Source organism: Paroedura picta, chromosome 4 (assembly GCF_049243985.1).
Source record: "Paroedura picta isolate Pp20150507F chromosome 4, Ppicta_v3.0, whole genome shotgun sequence".
Classification (NCBI taxonomy): domain Eukaryota; kingdom Metazoa; phylum Chordata; class Lepidosauria; order Squamata; family Gekkonidae; genus Paroedura; species Paroedura picta.
Genome location: NC_135372.1, coordinates 137,655,953 through 137,666,567, shown reverse-complemented (window position 1 = coordinate 137,666,567; position 10,615 = coordinate 137,655,953). Strand labels below are relative to the sequence as shown.

Genomic DNA, 10,615 nt, shown 5'->3' with positions numbered 1-10,615 from the left:
CTTCTCCTTCTCCTCCTTCTCCTTCTTCTCCTTCTCCTTCCCAGGATTTTCTGGCGGATAGGTGTCACAAGTGTATATTTAAGATCATTACTGAAGGGTCCATTCAAATCAGCCGTCAACTCAATAGATTACAGCTGTAAAAAGGAGGAATCCTGATAACCAAGAGGTTTATTGGGCAATAAGTAGCTCAACGAATCTGTCCTGCTCATCCTTCGGTGGACGCTCTTGCAAACAGCACCTATTCTAATAATAATGGTATTAAATTGATAAGGGGGGTGTGACTAATTCGAGATCAAAAATTTGAGTCCCACGGCACCTTGAAGGCAAACAAAGTTTTATTCATGTGAGACTTGGTGTGAGGAAGTCCTGAGACAATGGAAGAGAAATCTACAGAGAACATATATAAGGAGAGAGTAAACCAGCAATTAGTAAACGACATCATGAAGACTTCCAACAAATATTGTTGAATAATAAACATTTTTATGACAATCAAATTCCTTGCTAGAGTAACAAACTGAGTTCAGTTCCTGTTCACATGCTATAAATTATGCTAGGATCATAGAGCTGGAATGGGCCACACAGGCCATCTAGTCCCACCCCCTTCTCAAGGCAGGATCAGCATAAAGCATCCAGTATAATGATCTGTCCAGCCACTGCTTGAAGACGGCCAGTGAGGGGGAGCTCACCGCCTCCTTAGACAGCCCATTCCACTGCTGAACTACTCAGACTGTGAAACTTTTAACCTAATATTTTGCCAATATGATTCTACACGTAGTTTAAACCCATGACTTGCGGGTCTTATCCTCTGGTACCAACCGTAACTTTACCCTGCCCTCTTCTAAGTGACAACCTTTCAAAGCATGCCTACTGGATGGGGGATACGCTTCTAGGTAGCACTGTGTGTGAACAAGACCTTGGGGTACTTGTGGATTGTAAACTAAACATGAGCAGGCAGTGTGATGCAGCGGTAAAAAAGGCAAATGCCATTTTGGGCTGTATCAACAGAGGCATCACATCAAAATCACAAGATGTCATAGTCCCATTGTATACGGCACTGGTCAGACCACACCTGGAGTACTGTGTGCAGTTCTGGAGGCCTCACTTCAAGAAGGACGTAGGTAAAATTGAAAGGGTACAGAGGAGAGCGACGAGAATGATCTGGGGCCAAGGGACCAAGCCCTATGAAGATAGATTGAGGGACTTGGGAATGTTCAGCCTGGAGAAAAGGAGGTTGAGAGGGGACATGATAGCCCTCTTTAAGTATTTGAAAGGTTGTCACTTGGAGGAGGGCAGGATGCTGTTTCTGTTGGCTGCAGAGGAGAGGACACGCAGTAATGGGTTTAAACTACAAGTACAACGATAAAGGCTAGATATCAGGAAAAAAATGTTCACAGTCAGAGTAATTCAGCAGTGGAATAGGCTGCCTAAGGAGGTGGTGAGCTGCCCCTCACTGGCAGTCTTCAAGCAAAGGTTGGATACACACTTTTCTTGGATGCTTTAGGATGCTTAGGGCTGATCCTGCGTTGAGCAGGGGGTTGGACTAGATGGCCTGTATGGCCCTTCCAACTCTATGATTCTAAATGCTGAAAGACTTTTAGGCTATGGAGGCTCATTTGCAAGCATTGCTGACATGGGAAGAATATGTAGGAGATTGGAAATTTTTACATAAATTCTAGCCTGTGTTGGTTTTTTGCAGCTGAGTTGCAGACCGACGGAAATGCAAAACTTTCTTATCACGGCTTGTGAAACAGCTGCAGGGTCAGATCTGCCTGCTCATCCTTCCTGGTTCAGTGGTCTGTGAAATGTAAATGGAGAAGATAACAGTAAACCCCCTTCTAAGATACCCATCTCCCCCCCCCCCCATATTTGCAAAATGCCATCGCTCAAACACCATCCAGCCATGGTCTCTGGCAGCAAACATCCTGGGAATGGCTAGGAATAAACCGAGGGAAATTCCATCCAAGAGGGTGGTGACTGATTTGAACGGGAGATTACATGTTTCCAGAGATCCCATAAATCCCCAAACGGTTTAAACAAAATGTCACCCAGCAGCATCCCTCCGGATCCGAGTCCGATTTTGCCGAGGACGGCAGCTGCATCCCTAAAGATAGCATTTCCTGGTTTGTGTTTGCAGGAAAATGGAAAATGAGTTTTGCACACAACCGGTCAGGATAACGCTTTGAACGTGGTCTGCAGATCGCCTGCGTTGTTAGAAATGTGTACGTGAGGGCGACAGTGGACCCTAGATAAGGATGTGAGAATGGTTCTTCTAGATAAGGCCAGGGCCCATCCAGTCTAGCTTTCTGCTTCTAAAAACCAAAAGCCTCTAAGATGTGGTTTCGTGAAACTCTGGGGTTTCTTGATGGCCCTGGAAGGGTTTCCCGAATGGGTGGGAATTAATTAATTTTTATACATTCAATTTCATAGAATCATAGAGTTGGAAGGGGCCATGCAGGCCATCTAGTCCAACCCCCTGCTCAACGCAGGATCAGCCCTAAGCATCCTAAAGCATCCAAGAAAAGTGTGCATCCAACCTTTGCTTGAAGGCTGCCAGTGAGGGGGAGCTCACCACCTCCTTAGGCAGCCTATTCCACTGCTGAACTACTCTGACTGTGAAATTACTTTTCCTGATATCTAGCCTATATCGTTGTAGTTTAAACCCATTACTGCGTGTCCTCTCCTCTGCAGCCAACACAAACAGCATCCTGCCCTCCTCCAAGTGACAACCTTTCAAATACTTAAAGAGGGCTATCATGTCCCCTCTCAACCTCCTTTTCTCCAGGCTGAACATTCCCAAGTCCCTCAACCTATCTTCATAGGGCTTGGTCCCTTGGCCCCAGATCATCTTCATCGCTCTCCTCTGTACCCTTTCAATTTTATCTACGTCCTTCTTGAAGTGATAACTCCAGAACTGCACATATTTGTTAAACAATTATCAGGGATATGGCGATATGACGATGGATGGTCATGTCAAACCCCTTAAATGACCGATGAAGGGCCTGGAGGGGGTGGGGAGGGGAGGGCCCCCAGGTGGGCGGGTCTACTCCTCTGCTTCCTAACCATATTCTGCATGATCATGCCACTTCTGGGGTTTCTCGAAGCCTGAAAAATATTTCAGGTTGTTTCACAAAGGAGGCAAGATGGAAGAGTCAGGTGCGTAGCCCTGTTGGTCTGAAGCAGTAGAACAAAGTCAAAGGCCAGGGGCACCTTTAAGAGCCAGGTCTGAGCTAACTGCTGCCAGCAATTTGCTCATTAATCTCTCAACATGGACCTCTTTATTGTACCCAAAATGTTTCCCATGCAATTCAATCTCAAGTGAATACAAACAAGTCCAAATTGCTGTTTTTTTTTCCTATTTATCTCTGACGTCTGTTAAGCATTCTCATGATGCTGTATGCTGATTTACTGTCACAATTTGTCTATAAGGATGAATTGATCTCCTCCATTTATTTATTTGTTTGTTTATATTTAAATTTATATACCATCGCTCTCAAACACTCGTGGGGGTTTACAATAAAAGAATAAAACAGCCCATCCCATAAAACCCCAATTACCAAAAAATACAATTAAGTACATTAAAACAAGGGTAGTCAACCTGTGGTCCTCCAGATGTCCATGGACTACAATTCCCATGAGCCCCTGCCAGCAAACGCTGGCAGGGGCTCGTGGGAATTGTCGTCCATGAACATCTGGAGGACCACAGGTTGACTACCCCTGCATTAAAAGATGTACTACTATGCCAAACTGGTCTTAAAGATGCTACTGGGTTCAAACTTTATTCTGTTGTTTCAATCCAACATCGCTACCCACCTGAATCTATTGTGAACTGAAGACTCCCTGCTCATTTTGGAGAAAGAAGAGGCACAGATCCATACCCTAAGTGCGTGGAGGAGGGAGTGTTGGAGTTAATTAGATGGGGGCCTTTTCTCTGCAAATCAATGATCCCTGTCTTTGATAGGCATCTTATAGCGGCCAGATTCCTAAAAGGAACATTCTAAAGAATGGATATCGAAAATAACCCATGAATCATCATCTCCAAGCCTTGAGTTCCTTCCAAAACCTACAGTCTGGTTGTAACTGCGACGTTGTCTTGAATTAAACTTTTAATTTCTTCTGCAGTAACTCTCTTATTAATTGCGTGGGCAGGGAATAAATCCTCAATGGGCCTTAAATGAAAGAGGATGTTTACTTACCCGGTAACAGACGAAGTCATAAATTCGCCCACTTTGTTCCCATTCCGTGCTTGTGTCCACGGACGTAGCCAGGAATATCTTAGCCGTATCTTCCGCCATCTCTCGTTTCTTGAGAAAGTTTAAGATATGGTCAATGAGAGCATAGGTAGGGCTGGGGCCTTCTGAATTCAGCCCCTTTCTTTGCTGGAGAATTCCCCTGTCTATCTTGGCAGAGTTTAAATATGCTAAGGACGATGCAAGCCATTTGGCTGCTCTAAGAATCAATAACTTTACTGAAAGGAAGAGAAGAGCTAGGGATTTTTTTGTATCCAGCTATTTATGACCCAGTACCTGAAGGAATCTCAAAGTCTTCCCTTCCTCTCCCCACAACAGACACCCTGTGAGGTAGGTGGGGCTAAGAGAGTTCTGAGAGAAATGTGACTGCATGTGGAGGAGGAGAGGGGAACTCGGTTCTCCAGATTAGAGGCCACTGCTCTTTAGTACTGCACCAAGCTGTCTCTTGAGAAGAGGAACAACTTTGGGGAGAGAGAGAGAGAGAGAGAGAGAGAGAGAGAGAGAGAGAGAGAGAGAGAGAGAGACTAACTGACTAACTGTTGTTCGGGAAGCAATCAGGGAAGGAAGCATGCTCAAAGGAGGACACGGAAGGAGAATATTTCAAAAACAATAGGAATTCCCTAATCTAAATATGCAAACTATACATAACTGATGTCCCTGCAGGAGATTCTTCATATGCTCTTGAGTCAGGCACACTACAGAGCTTATAGACTCAAATAACAATCATTGACACATGAGATTGAATGGGTTTAAAGAAGAAGCATATCTCCCCATGTGGAAGGAAGATTTTCTCTATTCCCCTGAGTTCTACAGCCTCCTGCCTCATCCCCAAAACGGTTCCTAATGCTCATGGGGACTGTCCTTGGGGACAGAGAGCTGTATGTAGCACCGAGAGCTGTACAGCTTGAGTCGAAAATCCGTGGAAATTACAGGAAAGAGGGTCTAGGTTTCCCTCTCTTGAAAGAGCACATTTGAATCCAATTCATTCTCCTTCTTAGGGTTTCCCTTCCAAATAAATGTCCTCCAGCTTATCATAACAATCAAGTGAACTGCTAAAAAGGACGGCTCTTCCCTCGAAACCCGTGCGTGACACGTAGGGGTGCCAACCTCCAGGTGGGGCCTGGGGATCCCCTGGTTTTTCGGCTCATCTCCCCTGGGGAAAAGGGCTGCTTAGGGGGGCAGGTTCCACAGACTGTGAGTGGGTGGGCAGAAACGGCTGGCTCTTGTGGGCCTTTCTTGCATGCCCAGGGAAATGCCAATCGTCACTTCAGGATCAGGAAGTGAATTTCTTCCAGCCCAGACTGTCCAGGGATTCTGGCATCATTCTGGGCATGGATTTTGGGTCACTGTGGGTGGGCAGGTAGTTGTGCATTTCCTGCATTCTGCGGGGGGCTGGACTAGACAACCGTGGAGCTCCCTTCCAACTCGATGATTCTATGAGGTCTTTCTTCTCCTCAAACTCCACCCTCCCCGGGCCCCACCCCCTCTTTTCCCAACCCAGAGTTGGCATTCCCGCCCGCGGTCTTTTACGTCAAGGAGGTTTACCTCTTTACTTAGAGAATCTTTCAAGGGAGTTGGCCTAGCATGATGCATTCCAGCAAACCTGACTCCCACCCAGCCTTGGCCTCGCATTCCTCTGCCCGCTTGCCTGGCTGCAGAAGACTTGCGGGAAAGGCCAGGATCGGCGTTGGCACGAAACAAGGAACTGCATCTCGTTCTGAGGTCACCGCATTATCTATGAGGAATGCAACACAGGAGGGGCCTCCGAAATGCAGTTTACGGAGGGAGACCCGGTTTGGGGCAGACCAAGGAGACTGAGCCAGCCGGCCCAGGGGGAGTGATTTCAGCACCGAAATATGTGCCTGCACCTCGCTTTTAGCCTCCAAGGCAAAACTTTGCCATCCCTGAAGAGGCAAGTCATTTATCAGCTCTTCCTGCCTCCCTTTTGCTGACACGGGTCCTCTGTCTCGTGGGGGGCAGAGCAGAAAGGGCAGCCGTCCAGTGGGGTGCCTCTAACCTCTGCCGTGAGGCATTGCCTGCAGAGCTTTCCCGGGCATAAATTAAGCGGGACGGGCTCTTTGTGGCTTTCTGCCACCGTCATTTATGCCTGCCAGGCAGGGGGAGGGAAGTCAATTGTGCAAACAAGAGAGGGGCTGCCAGAGAACCAGTTAGCCCAGCCATTCTTTCACAGAATCACAGAATCATAGAGTTGGAAGGGGCCACACAGGCCATAGAATCATAGAATCCTAGACTCATAGAGTTGGAAGGGGCCATACAGGCCATAGAATCATAGAATCATAGAGTTGGAAGGGGCTATACAGGCCATAGAATCATAGAATCCTAGACTCATAGAGTTGGAAGGGGCCATACAGGCCATAGAATCATAGAATCATAGAGTTGGAAGGGGCCAAAGAGGCCATAGAATCATAGAAACATAGAGTTGGAAGGGGCCACACAGGCCATAGAATCATAGAATCCTAGACTCATAGAGTTGGAAGGGGCCATACAGGCCATAGAATCATAGAATCATAGAGTTGGAAGGGGCCATACAGGCCATAGAATCATAGAATCATAGAGTTGGAAGGGGCCACACAGGCCATCTAGTCCAACTCCCTGCTCAACGCAGGATCAGCCCTAAGCATCCTAAAGCATCCAAGAAAAGTGTGTATCCAACCTTTGCTTCCCCTTCTTTATGTAAAACCTTTTAAAAATAAAGGTCGGAAATGAGAACCAGGAAGAAGTCTATGATTCTTGGAAAGTAGTGAAATCCGCAGAAGATTTGAGTCTACTTGCGCCTTAAAAAATCTGGGTGTCGTGGTTAAGAGAGGTGGCTTCTAATCTGGAGAGCTGGGTTTGATCCCCTGCTCCTCCACATGCAGCCAGCTGGGTGACCTTGGGCTTGTCACAGCCCTGTGAGAAGCTGTTCTCACAGAGCAGACCTGCCAGAGCTCTCCAGGGCTGGGGTCTTGGAAGCCGGTTCAAGGCAGACGAGGAAGCCAAGGACAAAGGGCTAGGGATGCCAACCTCCAGGTGGGGCCTGGAGATCCTCTGGAATTACAGCTCATCTTCGGACTACAAGGGAAGCCCTGTAGGAAAATGGCTGCATTGAAGGGGGGGCACTGGCACCCCACTGAGGCCTCTATCCCTCACCCCCAAATCTCCCAGAGTATCCCAAACGAGTCGGCCACCCTGCCTCCCCACTCTACCCTCTATGGTGCACAAAAGGGACCTTACAGTCCTCGCGTGAACTATGTTGGTTTTCTCTTTCCAGGCTGTTTGTAACACAGCGGAGACGGTGCGTCTTCCCACCTGCTCCCTCGCCTCGTTCCCTTGCAAGCAGAAATGAAGCACGTTATAAAATTCTTAGAGCAAAGTTGGAGCCCAGCGGCACCTTTAAGACCAACAAAGTTCAGCTTTGAGTATAACCTTTCCTGGGCATGCACACGGAAGCTTGTGAACAGCATTAAATTTTGGTCGTCTTAAAGGTGCCACTGGACTCAAGCTCTGTTCGGTCGCTTTAGTTAGACCAGTGGTTCTCAACCTGGGGGGTTGGGAGCCCTTTGGGGTTCAATTGACCCTTTCACAGGGGTCATGGCAGGGCGAGCAGCTTGGCCAGGGGGCGCTGTCCACACAACAGTCTTGCGAAGTAGATCGAGATAGAGCATTCGTCTGTCTGGAGCAGCAGGAAAGAGGCAGAACTGAATTGAGAAACCCTGGAAAAAAATTTATATACAATCATGAACAATGGATCTTCATGCCATTGGCCAGTTTTGGCTTAATTTCTGTGAAAGAACCCTTGCATCGTTTTATGGTTGGGGGTCACCACAACAGGAGGAACTGTATTAAAGGGTCGTGGCATTAGGAAGCTTGAGAACCACTGAGATAGACCGACATATACGTACCCAAATCTATAAGTCATCCTACGTTCCTGAGGAGTTGGCTTTGCTCCAAGGGGCCAGTGGTAAAACCAAGTTAAGGATCAGTCATTCCGTTCATCCCTCTGAGAACACCCAGGATTTGCACCCAGGATGCATCCTGCAGCACTCCGATAAGGAAGTTATGTTGATCCGGCAGAAAAGACATTAAGATAAGCAGGCCTGGGGGGAGGATCAAGGGGAGGCTGCAGGAGTAGCTCACAGGCCCCTGGTCCTAATCCCTCACCCAGAGGCCTAGTTATATATATGATGGATGGCATGCAAACGCCATAAAGATTAGCCACAGTCAGAGAGGGTAGGGAAAGATGGCTCAGAACTGGGTGGCTTTTCCGCATTCCTGAGGACAACCGCATTCTCCCTTTTTATTCAGTGTGCTGCTAATTTTCTTTTGCCGTTCCTGACCTAGAGCTGCAGGAAGATCAGACTTTGACACAAGACTCTTGCACAGGAGGAGAATAGATGCCTTCAAGTTATGGTGTTGGAGACGAATGCTGCGAATCCCATGGACAGCCAAAGTTACCAACAAGATAGTTTTTAGAGAGGAGCAAACCAACTAGTAGGTCATTTGAAGGCAGGATATTACGGCTGAAGCTCACTTACTTTGGACACATCCTGCGATCAAACTCGCTAGAAAAATCATTCATGCTCGGCATGGTCAGCGGCAAAAGGAAACGTGGTCACCAAAGGATCCGCTGGCTCGACACGATCAAAGCCGATACACGGATGACCATGAACCAACTAAAAGAAGCAGTCAGAGACAGGGACGTGTGGCGAAGACTTTCCTATAGAATCGCCAAGGGTCGGACATGACTGAACGGATGACATCATCATCATCATCTTGCATTTGAAAAAAGGGTTTCCTGGGGGTCCTTACTTGAGACTGCTGAAAGGGTTGATTTAAATATTTATATCCTGGGTTGGCTCCTGCCTGGGGACTGGAACTCTGCTGGTAGAAAACTGTGAGATAGGTAGAAGGCTTGTATACATTGACCTTCCGCCTCGCACATATATGTGCTATATATTGAACTGTAGATCGATGTGTAATGATGGTTAAAGGTAAAAGGTAAAGGTATTCCCTGTGCATGCACCGGGTCATGTCTGACCCTTGGGGTGACGCCCTCCAGCGTTTTCATGGCAGACTCAATACGGGGTGGTTTGCCAGTGCCTTCCCCAGTCATTACCGTTTACCCCCCAGCAAGCTGGGTACTCATTTTACCGACCTTGGAAGGATGGAAGGCTGAGTCAACCCTGAGCCGGCTGCTGGTATTGAACCCCCAGCCTCATGGACAGAGCTTTCAGACTGCATGTCTGCTGCCTTACCACTCTGCGCCACAAGAGGCTCCTAATGATGGTTAGGTCTGGTCAACTGATGTACTCATTCAGTTTGGCATAATCAAAACGGAATAAGGTACCTTCCCAGATTTTGGAAAGCCGAAATGGGTCCCTAGATGGGCTCGCCAACCTCCAGGTGACTGTTGGAGATCTCCTCCTATTACAACTACTCTCCAGACAATAGGGATCGGTTCCCCTGGAGGAACTGGCTGCTTTGGAGGGGGGACAGTATGATATTCTGCCTGTTGAGGTCCCTCCCTGACCCCACTGGCACCCACCCACAAATTTCCAGGTATTCCCCAAACCAGGGATGGCAACCCAGTCACAGAATCATAGAACCATAGAGTTGGAAGTCCTAAGCTATCCAATACATTTTGGAGGAATAGCTAAAATTATTCAAAAATGGAACCTTTATATGCCGCTTCTTTAGGTACCAGCTCAAAATTCTGAAGACACTTTCTCATCAGCACGTCCTCTGTGTTGGAAAATGCAAAATCTACTATGTGCATGATTGAATAGTATACGAAGAGTCATTTTTTATACCTCGCATTTCTCTACCTGAAGGAGTCTCAAAGCGGCTTCCATTCACCTTCCCTTTCCTCTCCCCACAACAGACACCCTGTAAGGTAGGTGGGGCTGAGAGAGCTCTGACAGGACTGCTCTGTGAGAACAGCTCTAACAAGACTATGACTAGCCCAGGGTCACCCAGCCGGCTGCATGTGGCGGAACTAGGAATCTCAAAGAACCAAGCCTGGCACTCCAGATTGGAGGCCATCGCTCTTAACCGCTTTTCACCACTACACCACGGCTGGCTCTCTCAGCCAACACCCTCATAATTTACCTCCTGACACTTTATGAGGTCATCCCATATAATGGCTGCCTCTTGGGTGGGCTTGTCTCATAAAAGAGCACGGGACACCAATACGGACAAACCACACGTGGTTTTTAACTGAGGGAAGGGGAACTTCTACCCCTTGGTCGGACATTGTGGCCAGCCAGCTGGTCTGTCTGGGAGATGAATAGATTTTGGGAATGGCCCATGGGTGGGTTAATGCCTTGCTTCTTTCCCACCTTCCCGCTTGCCTCAGAACAATGTACTCA

General features: G+C 47.6%; 1 long non-coding RNA gene across 2 annotated transcripts; it reads right to left on the bottom strand.

Moving 5' to 3' along the window:
* Nucleotides 1–1,489: 1,489 nt before the first annotated feature.
* On the bottom strand, nt 1,490–8,288 carry LOC143836895 (uncharacterized). 2 transcript variants are annotated; one of them, XR_013230823.1, is made up of 3 exons: nt 8,150–8,288; nt 4,194–4,301; nt 1,490–1,795 (listed from the first exon to the last, which is right to left on the bottom strand). It is a non-coding gene; the product is annotated as an uncharacterized LOC143836895 (long non-coding RNA). The 2 variants fall into 2 exon arrangements; XR_013230822.1 differs by lacking the exon at nt 8,150–8,288 and adding an exon at nt 5,793–5,925.
* Nucleotides 8,289–10,615: the final 2,327 nt, after the last annotated feature.